At 39.8% G+C, this 25,474-nt stretch overlaps 1 protein-coding gene across 1 annotated transcript in view; it reads left to right on the top strand.

Annotated features, from left to right (window-relative positions):
* NIBAN1 (niban apoptosis regulator 1) overlaps positions 1–25,474 on the top strand; it is a 169,784-nt gene that overhangs the window by 36,646 nt on the left and 107,664 nt on the right. The gene's annotated exons all lie outside the window — the stretch shown is intronic.

The raw sequence follows: 25,474 nt of genomic DNA, 5'->3' as shown, positions 1-25,474 counted from the left end.
TAGAAAAAGAGTCTTTGCCAGATGTGATTAAAGGTCTTAAGATGAGGTGATTAAATGCAATCACATGTATCTTGATGAGAGAAGCAGAGGGCGATTACACATACACATGAAGGCAATATGAATATTGAACCAGAGTTTTTTTAAAATAATCTTTTAAAAGTAATTAATTTTTGGCTGCATTGGGTCTTCATTGCTGTGCGCAGGCTTTCTCTAGTTGCGGCAAGCAGGGGCTACCCTCTAGTTGCAGCATGCGGGCTTTTCGTTGTGGTGGCCTCTCTTGTGGAGCACAGGCTCTAGGGCACGCGGGCTTCAGGAGTTGTGGCGTGTGGGCTCAGCAGTTGCAGCTCCCAGGCTGTAAAGCACAGGCTCAATAGTTGTGGTGCACGGTGGGGCTTAGTTTCTCCATGGCATGTGGAATCTTCCCAGACCAGGGATCAAACCTGTGTGTCCTGAACTGGCTGGATTCTTTACCAGTGAGCCACCAGGGAAGCCCCTGAGGCAGTGTTCTAAGTGATGAAGCCACAAACTGAGGAATGCCGGCAGCTACCAGAATCTAGTAGAGGCTGGATCAAATTCTCCCTGAGAGCCTGAGAGGGAGTGTGGCATTGCCAAGCGAGGGGGGCTACTGCAGCTTCATTTTGGCCCAGTGCTGGTTTTAGGCTTCCGGCCTCTAGAACTGTGAGAGAACAAGTTTCGGTTGTTTTGAGCAAAGAATACTTTTCTGTTATTTAAAGTGTGTGGTAATTTAAGGGGTTGACCCAGCATGGGTACCAGGTTTTACACAGGATTTATATTGACTTGCCACATGTTGAATTCTAAGAACAAGTCTCTGCTAAGCTGCTAAGTCACTTCAGTCGTGTCCAACTCTGTGCGACCCCATAGACAGCAGCCCACCAGGCTCCCCCGTCCCTGGGATTCTCCAGGCAAGAATACTGGAGTGGGTTGCCATTTCCTTCTCCAATGCATGAAAGTGAAAAGAAAAAGTGAAGTCATTCAGTCTTTTAGCGACCCCATGGACTGCAGCCTACCAGGCTCCTCCATCCATGGGATTTTCCAGGCGGGATTTCCCACCTGGCAAAAATAGTGGCGTGGGTTGCCATACTAGGTTTCTATGACTAAATTGCTTTCATTGGTTTAATTGTTGTTGTTCAGTTGCTCAGTCATGTCCAATACTTTGCAATCCCATGGACTGCAGCATGCCAGGCTTCCCTGTCCTTCACCATCTCTTGGAACAAACTCACGTTCATTGAGCTGGTGATGCTATGCAGCCATCTCATCCTCTGTCGTCCCCTTCTCCTCCTGCCCTCAATCTTTCCCAGCATCAGGGCCTTTTCTAATGAGTTGGTTCTTTGCATCAGGTAGCCAAAGTATTGAAGCTTCAGCTTCTGCATGAGTCCTTCCAATGAATATTCAGGGTTGATTTCCTGTAGGATTGACTGGTTTAATCTCTTTGCAGTACATGGGACTCTCAAGAGTCTTCTCCAACACCACAGTTCAAAAGCATCAATTCTTTGGCACTCAGCCTTCTTTATGGTCCAACTCTCACATCCATACATGACTGCTGGAAAAACCATAGCTCTGACTGTGTGGACCTTTGTCAACAAAGTAATGTCTCAGCTTTTTAATATGTTGTCTAGATTTGTCATACCTTTTCTTCCAAAGAGCAAGTGTCTTTTAATTTCATGGCTGCGGTCACCATCTGCAGTGAGTCTGGAGACCCAAAAAATAAAGTCTGTCACTGTTTCCTTTGTTTCCCCATCTATTTGCCATGAAATGATGGGACCGCATGCCATTATCTTAGTTTTTTGAATGTTGAGTTTTAAGCCAACTTTTTCACCCTCCTCTTTTACCTTCATCAAGAGGCTCTTTAGTTCTTCTTCACTTTCTGCCATAAGGGTGGTGTCATCTGCATATCTGAGGTTATTGATATTTTCTCCTAGCAATCTTAATTCCAGTTTGTGCTTCATCCAGCCCAGAATTTCACATGACATACTCTGCATATAAGTTAAATAAGCAGGGTGACAATATACAGCCTTGATGTGCTCCTTTCCCTATTTGGAACCAGTCTATTGTTCCATGTCCAATTCTAACTGTTGCCTCCTGACCTGCATACAGGTTTCTCAAGAGGCAGGTCAGGTGGTGTGGTATTCCCATCTCTTAGAGAATTTTCCACAGTTTATTGTGATCCACACAGTCAAAGGCTTTAGAGTTGCCAGTGACGCAGATGTTCTTCTGGAATTCTCTTACTTTTTCCATGATCCAGCGGATGTTGGCAGTTTGATCTCTGGTTCTCTCTGCTGTTTCTAAATCCAGCTTGAATATCTGGAAGTTCTTCATTCACATACTGTTGAAACCTAGCTTGGAGAATTTTGATAATTACTTTGCTAGCATGTGAGATGAGTGCAATTGTGCAGTAGTTTGAACATTCTTTGGCATTGCCTTTGTTTGAGATTGGAATGAAAACTGATCTTTTCCAGTCCTGTGGCCACTGCTGAGTTTTCCAAATTTGCTAGCATGTTGAGTGCAGCACTTTTACAGCATCATCTTTTAGGAGTTGAAATAGTTCAACTGGAATTCCATCACCTCCACTAGCTTTGTTCGTAGTACTGCTTCCTAAGGCCCACTTGACTTTGCACTTTGTCTCTAGGTGAGTGATCACACCATTGTGGTTACCTGGGTTAGGAAGATCTTTTTTTGTATAGTTCTTCTGTATATTCTTGCCACCTCTTTTTAATATCTTATGCTTTTGTTAGGTCCATACTGTTTCTGTCCTTTATTGTGCCCATCTTTGCATGAAATGTTCTCTGATGTCTCTTTCTTAGTCTTTCCCATTCTATTGTTTTCCTCTTTTTCTTTGCACTGTTCACTTAGGAAGGCTTTCTTATCTCTCCTTGCTATTCTTTGGGAACTCTGCATTCAGATGGGTTTATCTTCCTTTTCTCCTTTGCCTTTTGCTTCTCTTCTTTTCTCAGCTATTTGTAAGGCCTCTTCAGACAACCATTTTGCCATTTGGCATTTCTTTTTCTTGGGGGTGGTTTTGATCACTGCCTCCTGTACAACGTAATAAGCCTCCATCCATAGTTCTTCAGGAATTCTGTCTATCAGATCTAATCCCTTGAATCTATTTGTCACTTTCACTGTATACTCATAAGGGATTTGATTGAGGTCATACCTGAATGGCCTAGTGGTTTTTCCTACTTTCTTCAATTTAAATCTGAATTTGGCAATAAGGAGTTCATGATCTGAACCACAGTCAGCTCCCAGTCTTGTTTTTGCTGACTGTATAGAGCTTCTCCATCTTTAACTGCAAAGAATATAATCAGTCTGATTTTGGTATTGACCATCTGGTGATGTCCATGTGTAGAGTTGTCTCTTGTGATCTTTTTTGTTGTTTTTTCTTGTTTTATTAACTTTTTTTATTTGTAATTGGAGGATAATTGCTTTACAGTGTTGTGTTGGTTTCTGCCATACAACAATGTTAATCAGCCATAGGTGTATATATATAATGTCCCCTCCCTCTTGAACACCCTCCAACCTTCCATCCCATATCACCTTCTAGGTTGTCACAGAGCACTAAGTTTGAGCTCCCTGCATCATCCAGCATATTCCACTGGCTAATAATAGGTCATTTAAAAAATTTTTTTAAGATTGTAAAAGTTTGCTTTTACAGAAGCCATAGGAAAACTAGGACACTAGTATACACTGGGAAGTGTAATAAACATGAGACCCCATAAACGGAGAGCGCCCTTGCATCACTCTCCATCCTGCTTCCATTGGAAAGCATTCTACTTTCACTTCCAGGGGATCTAAAGTGAAGAGGGTCTGCCTCCAGAGCTTCTGGACTTGGTGACCCTCTAGTATTTCCTTTGTCTCCCATGATTCTCTGATCCCACTATCCATCACAGTTCCAGCAAGGCATATATGTATTTCTTTGGAATGCATATATGGCTTTCACTGCCTGGTGATGGAATGTGGGCACAAAACTATATTTAGATGAGGTCTGTTACAAGTGGGCAAGCTCATGTTACTTAATTAGTTTAGCATAAGCGTAAATCTTTAAAGGGACTCAACTTTGCCTTGCTTTTGTGTCTGTCACAAGACTAGGTTTGATTAGATAATTTGATTTGATTACCGCTACGGTTCCTTCCGGCTGTAAAATGCTGCCGGTCTCTCCCTTGTCTACATTTGCTTTTAACCATGAGCCTGTAGGTGTTTCTCACTGTGTAGTTTCTTCTACCTCTTGACCCAAGATGAGCTCTCAGAGTAACTTAAGATATCTCTCAACTACTTAACGTTCCTAGAGAAGGAAGATTATTTTTCTTTCTGGATCTCAAGTCCTAGTCAAGGCTTAAAAACCCCTTAGCTCTTGACTAATTTGATGTCCTTGGATTCACACCTTGGAATTTATTCAACTAATCTCTTTGGTCCCCAGAATCTACCTTTAACTTAGCATCTGTGAACAGAGCTTAATGAGGCCAGTCTGATTTCTTGAAAACTTTCTTCTCTTAGTCACACTTTTTTCTTTTAATACCTTTCTAGCATGTTGTTACATTAGACCTTCCAGTCTCAGTCAGGTCCACATAGATTATTTTCCCTTTTGTGAATGAATGATTTCCTCACACGCACTCTGAGATTCTCCACAATTCTCATCTATCCTCTCATTCCAACTTCTGTTAAGGGTTTGGTACTTCTTTACTTCGCACAATGTCAGTTGGTCTCAGACCTTCATCTTTGCATTGTTATGAATCATCATTCACCAGGAATTTTGGAACACCATTTTCTTTGTAAATACACTTTGAGCAGCTGCAAGCCAGATATTTCATATAGTGTCAAGTTGTAAATTAGAATGAGATTCAATTCTTGTTTTAAGATTTTATTGTAATAGAAAAGGTGAGCTGACTCAAAAATAATAAGATCAAGTGACTGCTACTGAAATATTGATTGAAATAGTGCCAGATACAAAAGTCAATAGAACCTAATAGGACCCTTGCCATGAATGTGAGTTTATGAGCATCAGTTTTTTTTCACATGACCAGTAGGTCTGTGGTGACTCTATTTAGTGAGTCTGTTACATGTATTACATGATGTAAATGCATGTGCCAGTGCCCAGTATTATCCCTGGTACAGAGCAGGAGCTCAGTAAGAGATTGTTGAATTGAAATAATACTAGAGAAGAGGACTTACAGGAGTGTTTGAGTGGATCCAAAAGGGCTTTGTGGAAGATGCAGCATTTACTATAGGTCAGAATGGTGATTCTGCAGGGGAAGAACCTTCCAAATTACTCTTTTTATCCTTAGTGTTCTACAATTAGACTGTGCTTCATACATATTGAATGAATGGACTTTGAGGGATGTGCAGGAATCTGGAGGGTTGAGTTGCACTTGGAGAAAGGACATTCCAGACCGAGGGTACAGCATGGACGTGAGCAGGTGCAGCTCTTGCTGAAAGAGCAATAATTTGATCAGAGTGTAGGAAAGTAGCAGAAGTAGAGGAAAATGCAACCTGGGAACATTATGTGGGTCTTTAAAGGGTTTCCAGTGTTCTTGGAGACCCGGGTTCGATCTCAGGGTCGGGAAGATCCCCTGGAGAAGGAAATGGCAACCCACTCCAATATTCTTGCCTGGAGAATCTCAGGGACAGAAGAGCCTGGCGGGCTACAGTTCTTGGGATCACAAAGAGTCAGATACAACTGAGCAACTAACAGTGTTAGAGTGGGGAGTTTGTACTTAATTCAGTCACTTTTTTTAAAACAAAACATTTTTTTAAATTGTTTATTTTGGGCTGCACTGGGTCTCTGTTGCTGCCCATGGGCTTTCTCTAGCTGCAGCGAGCTGGAGCGAGTCTTTGTCGTGGTCCAGGGGCTTCTCATTGTGGTAGCTTCTCTTGCTGCAGAGCATGGGCTCTAGAGCTCAAGCTTCAATAGCTGTGGCTCATGGGCTCTAAATCGTGGGCTTCAGTAGCTGTGGTGCATGGGTTCAGCTGCTCTGCGGATTGTGGGGTCTTCCTGGACCAGAGATGGAACCCATGTCCCCTGCATTGGCAGGTGGGTTCTTAACCACTGGACCACCAGGGACATCCCACATTCACTCTAGTTACTCTTTAACCTCTCTGTCTCCAGTCAAATTTGGGGGAAGGGATATTTTTTTGTCACGCTTTCTTGGTTATTGAAAATTCACCATTATAATTGTCAACTGTTGTGCTTCTGCTTTTTGTTGGCAGGGTTATAAGTAGTCTTTAGTAGAGATAAAGGGAAACAATTTCTGTATGTTAAAGAAAACAGATATAAAGAGACCAGTATGAGAAAGGAATAGAGAAGCAGTTAAGAGGTTTTTTTATTATGTTCAAACTTTGTCTTTTCTTAAATACTCTGCTAAACTTTAATAACTTCAAAGCTTTTTAAAAAAATCATAAATTCAAATCAGAGAAGCCAAATTCTTTCCCCTACATGGAAGAATTCATGATGTTTGCATGAATTGGCACTCTGCTTATAACCAGCAATCAAGGAATCAAATGTATATAAACCTATGATTTTCCCGATATTCTAGATTGTTTCAAGGAATTAAGTAAAGCAGTTTATAGCTTGCATCAGCCATGTCCATAGCTTATTTCATAATTAGATGTTATGTTTCAAATAGTAGTGTCTCCCAGAGAGGTAGTATTGATGCACAGAAACAGCCGGGAGTGTACTGAGGTCCCCGAAGGAGGGGAGCACCATGGAGTGGGTGCTGAAGACAAACCTGACTATGTTATCTCATTTCTTGGCATCTGATCTCACTTGTTAAGTGCAGAACTATTGTGGATACCATCATGAAAGAAGGTGCTGCCCATTATGGTTAGTGGTCATTGTGTACTACACATGATTTGGCCAAACTGAGTTATCATTGCTTGGACATTTCTTGCATCTCTTTTGGAATATTTGGCACTTCCTCCTGCTTTCAGTTGTATTGCTTGGCATGTGGTGGACAGTCCTTTGCCTGAGTCTTTGTAACAACATGCAATTCAACTTCTTTCACCTCTTGTTTAAATCTCATTTAAAAATCTGAGCATTGCTTTGCAATAAGATAAGGAATTATGGTCACTTTCCCAAAGATAAATATTTATTTTACTGACATAAAATTTATCCTCCAACTCCATTTCCATAGCTTTCTTTTTATACAATGACTTTTTTGTTTTGATGTCAAATCAATATAATCTGTTAAAAATGCCAATAAAAATGCCTATTAAATTCAATGCCAACTATCAATAAAGTTCAGTTAAAGGGACAGTCATAGCGGTGTGAACAGGTATGACCAAGTTTGTGCACATGCAATCATGCCATGATAGCATCTTCATGGAAGGCAATTATAAGACCCCGTTGATTATAAAACACAGTCTCAATTTAGAGATGTTAAAATACAAAGAGACTGTACATTTTAGGAGTAATGAAATACACTTACTTTAAAACATGCCAGGGCCCAGTCCATCTCTTACTGAAGTATTGCCTCTATCACTAAAGACTAAATTAGTTAAGCCACATCCTTTGTGGTTCTGGTTTCTTGAAATGTACTAACACATGTCCCAACTATAATGTGCATTTGGTGACTGCAGTCGTCTTACCAAAGGCTCTTCCAGGAGGGAGGCTGAAGCCCTGAGTACCCATGTTCCTGAACTCTCTTTCCCAAGCTGATAGGCATGTTTGCATTTGTTCTCTTCCACCCATATTATGCACCAGTTAGGAGTTTGTTTAATGGATGATTTCATGCTTCTGTCTGACTTCGCATCTGATTTACTTCTTTTTTCTTCTTCTTTTTATTTTTTTAATTGAAGGATAATTGCTTTACAGAATGTTGTTGTTTTCTGTCAAACCTCAACATGAATCAGCCATAGCTATACATATATCCCCTCCCTTTGGAACCTCCCTCCCATCTCCCTCCCCATCCCACCCCTCCCGGTTGATACAGAGCCCCTGTTTGAGTTCCCTGAGACATACAGCAAATTCCCATTGGCTATCTATTTTACATAGAGTAATGTAAGTTTCCACGTTACTCTCTCCATATGTCTCACCCTCTGCTCCCCTCTCCCCATGTCCATTAGTCTGTTCTCTATGTCTGTTTCTCCACTGCTGCCCTGAAAATAAATTCCTTGGTACTGTCTTTCTAGATTCCATATATATGTGTTAGTATAGGATATTTATCTTTCTCTTTCTGACTTACTTCACTCTGTATAATAGGCTCTAGGTTCATCCACCTCATTAAAACTACATCAAATGTGTTCTTTTTATGGCTGAGTAGTATTCCATCGTGTATATGTACCACAACTTCTTTATCCATTCATCTGTCGATGGACATCTAGATTGCTTCCATGTTCTAGCTACTGTAAATGGTGCTGCAATGAACATTGGGGTACATGTGTCTTATTCAATTTTGGTTTCCTCAGGGTATATGTCTAGGAGTGGGATTGCTGGGTCGTGGTGGTTTTATTGCTAGTTTTTTTGAGGATTCTCCCTACCGTCTTCCGTAGTGGCTCTCTCAATTTACATTCTCACCAACAGTGCAAGAGGGTTCCCTTTTCTCCACATTTCTCTCCAGCATTTATTGTTTGTAGACTTTTTGATGATGGCCATTCTGACTGACGTGAGGCGATATCTCATGATTAACTTCTTGATGGTCTTATTTACTAAAGCATGTCTTTTCATAGACACATAGGAAAGCATGTGTTGAAATCATGTAATTTGCTTTCCTTGGGTCAGTTTAATTCATACTACTCTGAACATGCTCATTTCAGGCATCACTGTACTATGGATCACACCCCACAATAGATAAGTGGGAAACCTGCCTGAAGAACCCAAAGAAATCAATCTGTCAGTCTCTCTATCATCCAGGCCAAAGGTTGATAGATACAGCTGTTTTAGCAGCTTCACTTTGAATTGAACAGATTCCAAACTTTCCTCTCAGTACTCTCCCTCGAGTTTAACCTCTGAAAATGATTATTTCATTGCTGATTATTTGAAAGATGAATAGATCTGAGTTTTACCCTAGCCATTTTTCTCCAGTCTCTTACTGGTAAAAGAGTTACTGAGTAGGAAGTTGTGAAAGAGGATCAAGAAAAGCCTAGTAAACAGAAAGTCCTGAAAAGTCTGTGAGAGATGACATGTAAGGAGAACACAGTGGTGGCTTTGCTTCCTGGCAGCCAAGGTCACCGAAGCACAAAGCAGACGACTGCAGCTTAGAACTGGATACACTGATCCTGTGCACGTTCTCTTGGGGTGGAAGGGTCCTGGATTCCTGTTTTTGATCTTACGTCTGTTACTATCTCTGGAGGGTGTTTCTGTTCTCATCTGCTTGCTGCACGTGGGCTTATGGCTGATTAGATGATGACATGTGATCATGTTTAAAGCACCAAGTGCAATGTACAACAAAAGTTAGACAAATCTTCCTAATACTTACATTTCATGATAATCTAATCTATCCAGTACACTCTCACATTTTTGACTAAACGTTCATGGAGCTGATACGATTAACCAGCCTTTGCTTTTTTTATATTAAGAAAACTCCCAAAATGTAAATTTAAGTGTAAAAGCTATTTGGTAGAGAAAAAGACTTACTTTCAGAAGGAAATTCTTAAGTCAGTGAGATTTCTTAGAAACAAAATGAGTGCTTTAAAACTTTAATATTTCTTCTTTGAAAAGAAATCTTCTAGGAAGTTGCTGTTTACAAACAACATTGGCATAGACTGTCTTTTCAAACTTTTAGAAGCCAGATTTACTAAATCCCAGTAAGTCAAAGGACAACACTGTTTGGAATCATTTAACATTTTGATTTTAGAGTACTTGAACATTTGAATGGGAATAAATGTTATTATTTGTTAGGTAGATGGCCTGAATTTTTTTTTAATTGAGTCTTTGGGGGTGATAAAAATATTTTATATCATGTGGTAGTTGTATAATTATAAACATTTGTCAAAACTCACTGAATTGTACTCTTAAACTTGATGACTTTTATGGTATGTAAATTATGTTTCAAAAGTGCTGACCAAAAAAATATTTTGGTAATTTCAAGAAAGGGAGTTTCTATGGATAAACTATGACACCAAGGTCATAGATGGCAACAGAAATGATTTATTTTAATCAGAAGTCAAATGTAATGAAACTAGTAAGAAAAATGATTTTACGTATTTACTGTATTTCCCAGTATGCTTGAGTTCTTTCCCCAGTGACATTGTAATCATTTGTATGTCTAGAGGTGAAGTGGAATGGGAATGAGAGAGTGGGTGGTCGGTGTGCCTCACAGAAAAGGAAAAAGAATGAAGAAGGTAATTCGGTAGAAACTGGGGACAATTATTCCTTCTGCTTCTTTCAATTCACTTACTGTTATTATGTGTATATAATAAACATTTGATATATTTTGAAAGAATCATGTGTTAAAATTGTAATATTGAAGAAACAGTTAAGCAAAAATTGCTATTATTATATAACTACTGGTTCTTTAAAATTGGTTCTACATGCTTAAGATAACCTGAGTGCAAAATCATAGCTTAGCTAAATCAATTGCTTATTTCAGCTGTATAAGTGCTCTTGAAAATGATGGCTGAATTGATGCTGTTTGAGAGATCACTATTGATTACTACTCCTCTTAAGGTGATTGAATTGATTATGCCATGCTTTGTCAATTAATGGAACACCCATTTACCTTAATTTTCAACTACTAATTTAATAATATGTAATGGTTTTATTTGGGCAATTGTGTGCTCTCTAATCTGTTTTTATTTAGACCTTAACTAAGCAGGATGGGCAGGGAGGCCTGGTGTGCCGTGGTTCATGGGGTCGCAAAGAGTCGGACACGACTGAGCCACTGAACTGAACTGAAGCAGGTTATTACTTTGTACTGTCTCTCTGGAGGAAGTTTTCTTTCTTACCCATTTAAAAATAAAATATACCTACCAAGCATGGCCCTTTATAAAAATAGATGGAAAAAAAATCATCTGTGGGCTTGTTATTCAGTGATAATCGCTGCTATTGTTTTAGTCATTTCTTTCAGTCTTTTGTCCCCCTCTGCCCAGCCGGGATTTTTGTTTGTTTTGGTTTCGAGTTTTTACTTCTCTGTGAACTCTCTATGTAAAACTCTATCTTCATTTTCTGGTGATTGTTTACTTTTATAACATGCATTTTTGCATGCTAGTTCTGTTCACAAATGTATTTTTAGTGGTTACATTCAATTTAAAATATACTATACTTTGGGCTTCCCTTGTGGCTCAGCTGGTAAATAATCCGCCTGCAATTTGGGAGACCTGGGTTCAATCCCTGGGTTGGGAAGATCCTCTGAAGGAAAGAAGGGCTACCTATTCCAGTATTCTGGCCTGCAGAATTCCATGGATTGTATAGTCCATGGGGGTCACAAAGAGTCGGACATGACTGAGCGACTTTCACTTCACATACTTTACTTCCCTGATGGTTCCACTTTCTTAAACTGTATTATGCATAATTAGTTTGATAAATCCATTGCTTTTCTTTTTTTTAAGATTTTTTTTTTTGGATGTGGACCATTTTAAAGCTTTCATTAAATTTGTTACAACATTGCTTCTGTTTCATGTTTTGGTTTTTCGGCTCTCAGGCATGTGAGATCTTAGCTCCCCAACCAGGGATGGAACCCTCACCCCACTACTAAAGGTGAAGTCCCAACCACTGAATGGCTAGGAAAGTGCCACATTGCTTTTTGATGCAAGGAATTTTTATTTGCTTCAACTTTTATATTATAACTTTAAAGCAGCAGATAAGCTACCAAACTGTATAACAATTAAGATTTAAGTTCAAACAACTGAATTTTAAATAATCCCAGATGATTATATAATCAAAAAGAAGTGTTCTTAATTACACTTTTAAAATATTTCCTTTAGATTTATAATGATTTGCATACATTTTAGTGGCAAACTTAGAAGGTCTTATGTATAATACACCTTCTATCTTCTTGATGTCTCTTGATTTGCTTCTTATTTTAAGTGGCCATAAAAATCTAATATGTTGTATTATTTGCCTTTGTGATAATCTAGCCTTGGGCTTTGAGATTCTCTCTTAAGATGAGGCCCTTGATTTACCATTTTTACACATCTTGTGGGTTTCCTACTCCTTAGTCCACTCCAGTTGACAGCTCAAAACCACTTCCTCTTTGAAGTTTGCCTCATTTCCTGTCCATTCATTTCCCTGGCTTTGGTTGGCAGGTGTTATTTATTTAAAACCTTAACAACAAATATATATAGATTTTTTTTTTTTTTTTGGCCCTGGGTAACTGAGACAAGACTTTCATCTCTTTCCCTCCTAAAGGAAGTTCCTTCAATCTGGAAATTATTTTGATTATATTTGGTTAAAAAACTTTTTGGGGGGTTATTGTTTAGTGGTGTTTTATTTGTTTGTTTATCTGGAGATTTTTAAAGGGCCTGAGACTCATAGACAGCATTGTGTGTACAGATATATTTTGTACTCATTACCTAGGATGTTTGTAGAATTTCCCCCTCCCCAGGGAGTCAATATGCAGCTGTTCTTTATTTCTCACCTGTTGCCATTGCCCAAATATAGACAAGCCCAAAGCACCATAGAAACCCTTCATGGAAAACAGCAGGGCAGATGTCAGAGGAACTCACTTCTTTTCTTCCTAAAGGTCTCTCTTTTAAAATTATTTCCACAATAAATTTGAGTTTGTTTTTCCAAGAAGCTGTGAATTTCTAATATTCATACTGTTTAAACTTGATCCCCCTCCCCCCTCTCTTTCATACTCAGTTCAGTTCAGTTCAGTCGCTCAGTCGTGTCTGACTCTTTGTGACCCCATGGACTGCCGCGTGCCAGTCTTCCCTGTCCTTTATAATCTCCTGGAGTTTGCTCAAACTCATGTCCACTGAGTCGATGATACCATCCAACCATCTCATCCTCTGTTGCCTCCTTCTCCTCCTACCCTCAGTCTTTCCCAGCATCAGGGGTCTTTAGGACTAGCCAAAAAGTTCATTCGTGTTTTTCTCTAAGAACTTTCAAAAAACCCCAACGAACTTTTTGGCCAACCCAATATTTTGGTGCCACCCAAGCATAGTCTTGATGTAAATTTCCGCGTCACAACTTTCTTTGTAAATGTGTAGCTTTCTTTGATGATTTGTTCCCAGTGGAACAGCAGTCTTCAGATCAGATTTGGGGAAAAAGAATAAAATGCTCCTCTGTGAGTTCCTCTTCTGGAGCCCCAGGCTGCTGGGAGCAAATGAGATGAATTCATCAGGAGGTCACCACAGTTCAGTATGTACCAGCTATCTAAACACTTAAGATGACTGATTTTTTTACAATTTGTCTCATACTAAATCCTTACATAGCTAAACAGTTTGCTTTCAGATGACTCTTTCTGACAAATTATTATTTAGTGAAGGCTTCCTGGTTCTCTAATGAAGGAAAAATAAACGCATAGCATGTAAGAAAGAGAACAGTTTGGGAATGGCACTTTCTAAAGAATTCTAGAGGTACTTAGAAGTCTAAATGTTGGTGTGACTATTCCATTTGTTTGCCAAATTAATTTTCTACCTGCTTTTTCCTTAGTGTTATGGTGGTGGATGTTGGGAAGATGGGCAGAAAGTGCATTCAATATAAAGCTAATATTTACAATATCAATTCCCCAGATATTTGTTGAGGCATACTACATGCCTGGTAGTAACTTCTCTAGGTTCTCAGGGCTTGTCACTGAGCTGCTGTGCTGGTGAGAGAGGAAAAAATGAAAGTGAAAGTTGTTCAGTTGTGTCCAACTCTTTGCGACCCCATGGATTATACAGTCCATCGAATTCTCCAGGCCAGAATACTGGAGGGGGTAGCCTTTCCCTTCTCCAGGGGATCTTCCCAACCCAGGGATCAAACCCAGGTCTCCCGCATTGCAGGTGGATTCTTTACCAACTGAGCTATGAAGGAAGCCCGGTGAGAGAGGGGAGAACTACACTACAGTGTGCTACAGTGGCAAAGGGCAAACTGGGGGTTCAGCTTGGGCTGCAAATATGCAAGAGGGAGAAATTAATTCCGACTGAAGTGGTAGATGAAGGGAAGTCAGGAGAAACTTCAGGGCACGTTCCCAGTTTGACTTTGAGGATGTTTGGGAGTGTGGACCTTCGGGTAAGAGCAAATGGTCGAGATACAGGGTCAGAGATACACATGCCCCAGCAACAGTGCAGAGCATGGCGTGGCCAGGGCATGCCGTGCTCTGTGGATAGAAGACAGCCTGGAGAGGTGGGCTGGGGACAACTTGAGAAAAGCCTGAAGAGCCCAAGATAGTTTATACCAGGGGAGGGATCTGATCAGTCATGCGCTTTTCATGATGTTGCCTTTGCTGGTGGTGTGAAGCACAGATCTGAAAAAGGAGAGGTCAGAGGGAGGAAACAAGATAGGAAACCAGGAATTGTCCTTGCCAGAGATGAGAGTCTGGATAATCCTTGATAGGAGGGCTGAAACTGAGAGCAATTTCTGAGATCAAATGGGCAGGATTTGATGTCTGTGACACCATAGAGGGAAAAGATGACTGAGATTTCTACAGCAGGCACCCAGGTTGTGGCGGATCTGTTAAGTGAGAGAGGAAGCAAATTTGAAGTGCCTCTGCCAACATCCACGTGGTATGTTTAGGAGGAGACAGCTGGAAATATATAGCAGTGTTCAGGAGAGGGTGGGATGATGGACACGCACATGGGAGTCATCAAGATGTGTATGTAGCCTGTGGGTTGGGGTTGTGTTTCTAAGGGGGGAAGTGGCTGAGAAGGACATAAGAGGTGATAGATCTGGAAGCGGATTTTTTTGCTTTGGTTTGTTTTTGTTTCAGGACTTGAACACATTTGTGGGCTTAGAGGTAAAAACCAGTGGAGGGGAAGATAATGACAATCCAAGAAAAAGTTTATGGGGTAAGAGTTTGAAGGAAGAAGTTGGGAATGTCTTCCTTTGAGACAGGCAGGCAGGAAGAAAGTATATTTGACAATGAGATGAACTTGAAAGTGGATAGGAGAGAATTAACACGTGTTATCTCTGTTTTCTTAAAAGAGGAAGTCTGAGAGTAAAGGAAATTGAAGGAGGGAGTAAGGATTACTGATGAAGAGGCAACAGCTGCTGTGGAGAGCAGACGAGGCAATGGTGGTGGTTTAGTTGCCCAGTCGTGTCTGACTCTTGCGACCCTGTGGACTGTAGCCTGCCAGGCTCCTCTGCTGTGGAATTCTCCAGGCAAGAATGCTGGAGTGGGTTGCCATTTCCTTCTCCAGGGGATCTCCCCGACCCAGGGACTGACCCTGAGTCTCCTGCATCGCAGGCAGATTCTTTACCAACTGAGATATGAGGGAAGCCCCGAAGAGGCAATACCACTGATAAGAAAAGGTTTGCTGAATAGTAATGGGTCCAAACCAGACCGGAGCTCATTTTTTTTTGTGCTGAAGCTAAATGTGCACGGCTTTGTGATGTCCTCTGTACTGCTGGGAAGCCTGCAAGAAGCAGCCAGGAAAATGGGCAGAAGAGTTGATCCAGGGCTGCACATGGATGAGGCAGACTGTTGAAGTTAGTTAGGGGTAAGGAAATGAAAGATACTCTTGACTGTGGCATTAGAGTGATATTCCAGAGCTCCAGGACAGGTGCAGGAAGCTGAGCTTGGAGGCAGCTAGAGGTTGGGAGAATCCAGAGGGGCAAGAGCCTGAGGGGCCAGAGGTGAATAGTAAAATATTCAGTTTAAAGGAAAAAAAGAGAAGGACTTCCCTGGCAGTCCAGTGGTTAAGATTTCACCTTCCAATGCAGGGGCAGCGTGGGTTTAGTCTCTTGCTGGGAGCTAAGATCCCACATGCTTTGAGGCCCAAAAAACCAAAAACAAGAAAAGCCTAATCCCATAACACATAAGCAATATTATAGCACAGTCAATAAAGATTTTAAAAATGGTCCACATCAAGAAATAAAAGAGAGAGAGAGAAGAGCATGAATGAGGAAGAAGGAGGAGAGGCTGTTGTGGGCAAAAGTGCAGTGTTTTCACCCTTACCCAGTTCATTTATATGTTCATTCATTTGGGAAAAATATTTATTTTTGTTATTATTATACAAAATATTTATATTTTATTATATTAGATGAAACAAAAAACCTCCAACCTTGGAAATTAAACATTTTTGCTTAAAAAAATTCCTTATTTTAAAGTTTTAGACCAGATTATATCTACTTTATTTGGTTTTTAACATAAATCAATTATTTAAAAGGGATAAAGAAGAATTAATGAATTGTTCTACACTTTTTCTCATAGCTAGGTTTTCTTCCATCTACTGTAGTAGTAAAAGTTGAAATTTACAGTTAGCCCAATGCTGTAATATACACATTACAATACAATGAAATTTAAAACGGAAATTCAAGTGAAGTTCCCAACCTGAGTTTCTTTTAGTTTTACACATATATATTTATTTACCTCGTCGTAGCTTTCTTCTTTCCCTAATTACCATCTTTTATTCCCGTTTCCATGTCTCCACTGTAAAGCAGACACAAAGGAATCTATTTATGAGATTCCAGATCAGTTTGCTTGATGAGAAGAACCCACAGAGTCAGTACAGACATGTTTATTAGCTTATGATGTTTCTGCTTCTACAAGTACCAAACTTTTCTGTACTGTTTGTATCTTCTATTAGGAGAGCTTCAAGTACTCTAAAAAGAATGTCATTATGTTCTCTGAAGGAATGTAAATGAGCAGATTAATTCCACATATGCAACTTGGGAATGCTCACAGATTTCTGGAACTATATTGAAATTTCAGAATTCCCTGTGGTGGTTATATAATGTACTCCTTGAAGCGGCAGCAGATCTAGGACTGAACTAGAATGCAACCCATTTGCCAAAAAGCCGTCTTTTAATCCTACTGAGATCCTTCTTTTCTCTATTTCATGAAGTTAACAGCTTTGACATTAAAGAAGCTTTTTGTTATAAAAGATTTTTCTTTCTGCTTCTCTTCCCATCCCTTTTTTTGCATCTGTTTTGCAAGTTATCTGGGTGTGATAATGACACATTAATAGTTTTCTCTTACCTCCCTATTCCAACTTCCTCCACCAACTTCCAAAATAATTTATCTCATCAAATAAAATCAAGATTATCCAGCCTTAAAGCAATCCATTAAGAGATCTTTGGCTTATATTGTTCTAGTCCTTTCTTTTTATTTTTTTAATAGAGAAAATTCCATGTGACTACTTTAAAAAAAAAAACAACGGTGGTTAAGAGTTACATAATATAAAACATGCTATTTTAACCATGTTTAACTGTGCAGTTCAGTGGCACCAAGTACATTCACGTGGCTGTGCAACTCCCGCGATCATCCCTCTCCCGAATCTTACCTTTCTAAACTGACACTCCATCCCCATTAAACACCCGGTCTCCATTACCCTTCCGCAACACCTGCCCCCAGGCATCTCCCAATGTACTTTCTGACTCATGAATTTGGCTATTCTAGGTACCTAGTATAATCTGTTCCTTTCCATGACAACAAACAAAGGAAAACTGATAAAGTGCCCTCAGCCTTCTGGAATATCCCCCACCCCTAGAAGCACTGCACTGTCTTACCATATGTCAGAGAGCTTTGAACTGGGGACTGTAGGGGAGGGGGGAAAAACAACTTTCCTCTACAAATTCAGCGGCTGGATTTGTGATTGAAAGTACAAAATCTCTAGCTTTTTCTTGAGTACATTCCAATTCAGTAGGTCGGAGGTAGGAAATGGAATTAAAAAAAAAAAAAATCAGGCAGCCAAAGAGAATCCTATGACCAGAGAGATGAAGGAAAACACTGAGATAGGTGGAAGATATGAAGGTTTTCTAGAGTTACACTACTCTGCATGGTAGTCACTAGCCATGGTTGTTAAAGTTAACTACAAGTCACTGAAATATTATTCAGTTTCTCCATCACACTAACCACACATTTCAAGTAATCAACAGCCTCATGTGACTAGTAGCTATTGTACTACATAGAGCAGAGGTAGGATATCTTCATCGTGGCAATATTGTCTATTCAATGAGACTGCCCCAGAGATAAAGTTACTTGCCTATGATCATATAATGAATAAGTTATGCAACCAGATTAATGGGTATTTGGATGCACATCTCTCAGAATTTTTGACCACTGACCACTGTAAGTCCAGCCTCGTTCAGGAGGATCTGCTCAAGGGAGAGGTTTGAGGATCTGCTCAATGCGGAGACTGAGCCAGCTTTCTCCAGAGGTATCTGAAACCCCAGAAGTTTCTCATTTTGGGTGTTGGTTCTGAAACCAAATGAGCCCTCTGAGTGCTTGGTGTAAAACCTCAAGTGGTGACATAGTTGGGGGACTGCGGACAGATGACAGCCACTAATATGACTGCACAGTAAGTCAAATTTGCATCCATGGGAGCAGTCCACCTCTGATCTACATTCACTCAACCACAGAAGTCCATCTTGTCCAAGAGAGAATCTCCTTTTAAAATGCTTCCCTTTTGCCAAGTGGAAGTAACAGTTTCTCTTCTCATATCTAGACAGTCCTTCATGTACTCCACATGCTTCAATTATAAGTCAGTGATTTGGATTTAGGAAATGATTTGGATTGTTTGTTCTTTTTGTAGAAACAATGTTATAACTGTTAGCTTAGTTACTAGCTGGCCAACAAAAATCTGCAATGATGCAAAGAAATGATGCACCTAAATAGTAATAAGGAAGTAGAAACAGTTAGTTGTATATGACTGCCATTTACCACTCTTCTTTTGTGAGATTATACAATGTACATTCTAATATACATTCTTTCTTTTAAAATTTACTTATTTTTAATTGAAGGTTAATTGTTTTACAATGTCGTGCTGGTTTCTGCCATACATCAACACAAATCAGGCATGGGTATACAGATATTCCCTCCCTCTTGACCCTCCCTCCCACCTTCCACCTTCTGATATACATTCTTGCACAAAAGGCACATATGCAATGATTCTTCAGCACATTGCGTATACTAGACAGAGGAAACTAAGTATCAACAGTAGAGGACTGAATAAACCCAAGGTTCTAAACTTCACTGTGCATCAGATTTACTTGGAGGACTTCCCAAAACACAGATTGCTGAGCCCCACTTCCAGAATTTCTGATTCAGTAGGTCTGGGCTGGTCCTGAGATCTGCATTTCTAATGAGTTTTTAGTGATGCTGATGAAGCTGGTTTAGGGCCCACAGTTCAAGAACCATCGAACTAAACTGGTTCATCCATATAATGGAATACCGTGTGCTGTGCTTAGTTGCTCAGTCGTGTCTGACTCTTCATGACCCCACGGGCTGTAGCCTGCCAAGCTTCTCTGTTGATGGAATTCTCCAGGCCAGAATATTGGAGTAGGTAGCCTTTTCCTTCTCCAGGGGATCTTCCTAACCCAGGGATCGAACCCAGGTCTCCCACATTGCAGGCGGATGCTTTACCATCTGAGCTTCCAGAAAAGCCCATGCACAGGTTTAAAAAAGGAATAACGAATGAGGACACTTTCTGGGTACCAGTATTGAAAAGTTTTCAGTATAAGCTGTTAAATGAAAAGCAAGTTTCAAAACAGTGTATAAATAAGCTACACTGCATATTTATAACCTTTGTGTAATAAATAGTTAAAAATAAAAATATATACATACATACATGCACAGGAAAGATGTATTAGAAACTAGTAAAAGTTATTGCATTTAAGAGATAGGCAGAAATGGAATGGACAAGAATGAGGTGGGAGGAATATATCTCAAAGTATACCTCTTTTTATTTTGTTTTTGAACTACTTGAATATTGTCATTCATTGTTCAGTTGCTAAGTTATATCTGACTCTTTGAGGCCTCATGGACTGCAGCATGTCAGGCTTCCTTATCCTTCACTACCTCCCAGAGTTTGCTCAAACTCATGTCCATTGAGTCGGTGATGCTATCTAACCATCTCATCCTCTGCCGACCCCTTTTTCCTCTTGCCCTTAATCTTTCCCATTTTGAATACTTGAATATTACCTATTTAATTAAACACAATTAAAAATAAAAAGAATGAAAGATAAATCATTCAAGGCCAATGATTCCCAACAGGGGCTAGAAGAGCCATTTCACAATTTTTAATGGCATTTTTTCAAATATTTGCTACTAATTATTGAGGGCTTATAATGTACCAGGCACTTTGCCAGGTGTTTCACATGAATTATTCCTTTGATTCTTAGAATTCTATTTCTGAGATGTGCAGGATTCAAAACAACTCAGTTTCTACTTTCTCCTGAACTATAAGCATTTCTTCTCTGCCATAACGTCCACATCTGTAAAATAGGTATATAAGTTAATAACATAGGTATATAATTCAATAACATAATGGGTTTAGGATGCTAACTATTATTATTTCCTTAGTGCTAGTATACTTCTTTGAAACATGGCTTTAGCTCTTCCCGTACACTTCCATCAGAACCTTGCTATCATACATTCTGCCCTTCGGAGGGGGAGCAAAGATCCCTTCTATGGGGCTTCCCTGGTGGCTCATAGGTTAAAGCGTTTGCCTGCAATGTGGGAGACCTGGGTTCGATCCCTGGGTTGGGAAGATTCCCTGGAGAAGGCAAGGGCAACCCACTCCAGTATTCTTGCCTGGAGAATCCCATGGATGGAGGAGCCTGGTAGGCTGCAGTCCATGGGGTCACAAAGAGTCGGACACGACTGAGCAACTTCACTTCACTTGTGGGTCTCTCCAGGCTCAAGGATCTCATTTTGGGAGATATCTAGCTGTACAACAGCAGGGCCCTACACCTCCATATAGTGTCTAAGGTAGTGGAAAGTTTGTAGCTGATAAATTCTCACCATCTCTACTCACCGAAAACCTAAAAACTCTTAAAGGGTCCAATCAAACATTCCTCCTTCATGAAGCTAGAAACCATGTTTTTGATGCTTTTCTTTTAATGCTCCTCATTGCCTTATGTCATAGTCATTTGAATATAACTATGGGTGCTCCTTAGCAGCAGCAGCAGCTCCTGGAGAAGGAAATAGCTCCTACTCCGGTATTCGTGGCTGGGAAATCCCATGGACAGAGGAGCGTGGTGGGTTGCAGTCCATGGAGTTGCAAGAGTTGGACACGGCTTAATGTCTAAACAACAACAACAGCAACAACACCTGTCATTTCTTTCTTCTAGGTTGTATGCTCCTTGACCTCATGGACTCTTGCTTGACTTTAAGAGTTGTTGAACTTGGAAAGGACCTTAAATGTAAAAGGAGCTAATTATTGGTTGGATTGCATTGGAGAGGCAATTGCGAGAGTAAAATGCAATTACTCTTTAGCCTGCTTTGGCATTAGCACTGCAACATCTGCCCCCTTTTTTTGAAGTTACTCTGCTCTTCGGATTTTGTTTTCATCTATTATCTGCCAGCCCCCCATATCATATTATTCTATTAAAATAGAAAAATTAGGAGAAAGCACTGTATATTGTAGTATTGATATTTCTAGTCTATTGAATACCTATTTATTTCCATGGAAACTGCTTTCAACCCCGAATTTTTCTAGATCTCTTAATTAAGAAAAGAATACATTGCAGTGGCTGCAAAAATTATTTTAAAATGAAGAGTTTTGAGAAAATGTACAGGGATTCAAACTGAATAACACTAATTTAATGAACTCTTAATGAATCACAAATCTTAGGGTTTTAATTTGATAATGAACTAATTATAGGTGGGGTGAAAATGCAAACAAACCCAATTTACTCTATCCATATATTTTCCAGATCTGTTGAACAGGAACATAAAAACATTTTCTAAACTGATATAGCTCATTTGATTTAATTCCCACATAGAATTTAAATGTGACTTCATGTTGGGATTTAATCAACTTTAGAGTGTGAACTGTATGTGAAGTGTGAATGAGAATTTTTAAACTTTTGGCAGAAGATATGATTGAGTATATAGAAAATCCAAGATAATTTAAAGATAAATTAATTAAAGAGTTTAAAATAGTTCCTGGATATAGGTCAAACATATAAAAGTTGAGCTAGTAATAACCAATTAGAAAATGTACAAGAAAAAAGATTCTATTCATTAAATAGCAAGAAAAATCTATATGAAATTGGGATTTAGAAATAAATCTAACAAAGATGTGCAAAAAATTTTATGAATAAAAGTGACAAAATATTATCAAAGAACATTAAAGAAGACTTGAATAAATGAAGAATTATGCCATGCTAATGAGTGGGAACAGAGCTTCTGCCTAGGATAGTCACAATATGAGGTGTCTAGTCAAGGTCCTGCATCCCAGGAAAGAACAGCTTTCTTGTAGGGATACTAGGGCCTTCCCTGGTGGCTTAGTTGGTAAAGAATCCACCTGCAATGCAGGAGACTCGGGTTCGATCCCCGGTCGGGAAGATCCCCTGGCGAAGGAGATGGCTAGAATACTGGAGTGGATACTCCAGTGAGTACTCCAGTATTAGGCCTAGTAAATCCCATGGACAGAGGAGCCTGGTGGGCTACAGTCCATGGGGTCGCAAAGAATCTGATACAACTAAAGAATAACAAATAGGGAAGAGACAAGAGGAACAAGAGAAACTTTATTGAAGACTTTTCAAATGTCCTACAGATGATGAGGTTGGTCCATAGCTGTACCTTTTAACCTGGATTTGGTACAAAACAGATTCTTAGTCAGTAGACAAGATCTACCTAATTAGTGCATTTCCCAGGAAGCTCTATGGTATTAGCCAGCAGAGACAGCAGCTTTAATTGAGACAGTGATACCACTTAATTGGAACACCTTAATGAGATTAAGGGGTACTCAGATAAGGTCAACTTGTTTTCCCTGTGCCCAGAGCTTTGCTGGATCTCTGCCTTCTGGCTGGCAACCCCTGCCAATTGGATATAGCTGAGCCAAATGCTTTTACTGTCCTTTGTAAATCACTTAAGGGAATATTTTAAATACAGACTCCATATATTTCAGAGAGTATTCTGAAACACATTGGCATGCAGATTCTACTGATAAATTAAGAACTCATTACACTGAAGCCCTAGATATTTGCATTGCTTTTAACGTGTTGACCCAACAGTTTAATAGACATTAAATGAAATAAATTGATAATTGTGCTGCGACTCAATAATGTATTTCAATCGATTATATCTATATTAGTCAGGGTGAGAGAGAGAGACAGGAGAGATGTTTTAAATAAGGAATTTGACTCACTGCGATTCTGGAGGCTGACAGGTCTCAAGGTCTGAGGTCAGAGAACCAGAGCTGATGGTGGAGCTCCAGTCTGAAAGTCAGCCTTGAGAGCCAGGAAGAGGTGATGTTTCAGTGTAAGGCCAGGGGCTGGCAAAGACCAGTGTCCCAGCTCAAGACCATCAGGCTGGAGGAAATTGCCTCTTACTCAGCCTTTTTGTTCTATTCAGGTCTTTAACTGAATGGATGAGGCCCACTCACATTGGGGAGGACAGTGCGCATGACTCAGTTTAGTATTTATACAAATACTAACCTCACCCAGAAGCACTCACAAAGGCACCTCCTGAATGATGTTTGAACATATACCTGGACATCTTACAGCCCGCTAAAGCTGACACATAAAGTTAACCATAACCACATCTTTTTACCTCAATTTAAGATCATTTCACAAAGCTTCACGACAATGTGGTTTTTAATACAAAACAGTACAAACATTCCTCCATTAGTCAAAATGAAATGCTTGAATTCCTCCATAAAAATCAGTGTAGTATTATTAGAGAGAAAAACTCTGCTAAGAACATTGACAAAGATTTTTGTAAATTTTCATGTGTGCTATTACTAGTTTTGTGATCATGGGTCAATTAATTTCTTGATCTGAAAATAGGAAAAGGTTGGAAATGACCATTATGATCCCATGCACCTCTAGAAGTCTGTAACCTTTGGTCTTTTCATCAATGTATGGAAGTCGAAATGTGGTTGACCTTTGCATGTCTGTACTACTGTCCAGATGAACTCAAATCCCTGTTGATTGGGTAAAAGGTAGTCTCAGTTAATCTACAGTTTTATGTCATATTTCATCCCTTTGGTGCATGTAATGCTAGTTTAGAACGAGTGAATTACCTGTGAGGCTTGGCCTCCAAGCAGAACTAATTTTATAAGGTTCTACCATGTTTATTGAGAAATGCTGGACTGGAAGAAACACAATCACTTCATGGGAGATGGATGGGGAGACAGTGGAAACAGTGTCAGACTTTATTTTTTGGGGGGTCCAAAATCACTGCAGATGGTGACTGCAGCCATGAAATTAAAAGACACTTACTCCTTGGAAGAAAAGTTATGACCAACCTAGACAGCATATTCAAAAGCAGAGACATTACTTTGCCAACTAAGGTCTGTCTAGTCAAGGCTATGGTTTTTCCAGTAGTCATGTATGGATGTGAGAGTTGGACTGTGAAGAAGGCTGAGCACCGAAGAATTGATGCTTTTGAACTGTGGTGTTGGAGAAGGCTCTTGAGAGTCCCTTGGACTTCAAGGAGATCCAACCAGTCCATTCTGAAGGAGATCAACCCTGGGATTTCTTTGGAAGGAATGATGCTGAAGCTGAAACTCCAGTACTTTGGCCACCTCATGTGAAGAGTTGACTCATTGGAAAAGACTTTGATGCTGGGAGGGATTGGGGACAGAAGAAGGGGGCGACAGAGGATGAGATGGCTGGATGGCATCACTGACTCGATGGACGTGAGTCTGAGTGAACTCCGGGAGTTGGTGATGGACAGGGAGGCCTGGCGTGCTGCGATTCATGGGGTCGCAAAGAGTCGGACACAACTGAGCGACTGAACTGAACTGAACTGAACCACGTTTATTAAGCACCATGAGAACTCACTTTATGAAAGAGCAATTCCCATAGAAAAATGGGTGATTTAAATAACCTAGTACTTAAAAGATAAAACCTGGTGCAATCTCAATAGTACTGTTGGGGTTTTTGGTGGAGTTTTTCTGTTTCTGTTTTTAGAGCATCACATGCAATAGCTTTCAGTTAATTTTTCACTGGTGTACATCACTCAAGAATTTTCAAATTTAGTGATTAACTGATACACTGGCTGGCAATTGTTAGGTTGGCAAAAAAGCAAAATTGGAAGTGTTTGAGCTATCATCAAGAAAATTGTATTCAGAGGACCCAATGCTTGACTGAATCAAGTGGACAGGAGTCAGAACCATTTTGGCAGTTTTGAAATTCATGTGAGGTTAAGAAAGAGCATGGTAAAATAATTTTCCATAATGAGTACTTTATCTGCCTTGTAAATAGTTTCAAAAAGTCATGAATGTTGAAAATGTTGAAGAGTTTGCAAAGTTTTGCCGAACTTTCCCAAACCTACCAAGGCCACCTTTAATTTTCTAGCAGAGTCCACTCCTTATTGTTACCTATCTTTTCAGACTAACAAAACGCAAGTGTATCTGTGTCTCAGACATAGTTTTCTACCATCTCATTTTACATTATTGGCATAGATTCTTGAAGAGAAGTTAAATCTGTAACAGAAGGCATTTCAGGCAAAAATCATTCTGTGCAGGAAGAAGAAAAGTGGAATAA

This window comes from Budorcas taxicolor, chromosome 16, assembly GCF_023091745.1.
Source record: "Budorcas taxicolor isolate Tak-1 chromosome 16, Takin1.1, whole genome shotgun sequence".
Taxonomy (NCBI): domain Eukaryota; kingdom Metazoa; phylum Chordata; class Mammalia; order Artiodactyla; family Bovidae; genus Budorcas; species Budorcas taxicolor.
This window is presented reverse-complemented; position numbering and strand designations above follow the sequence as displayed.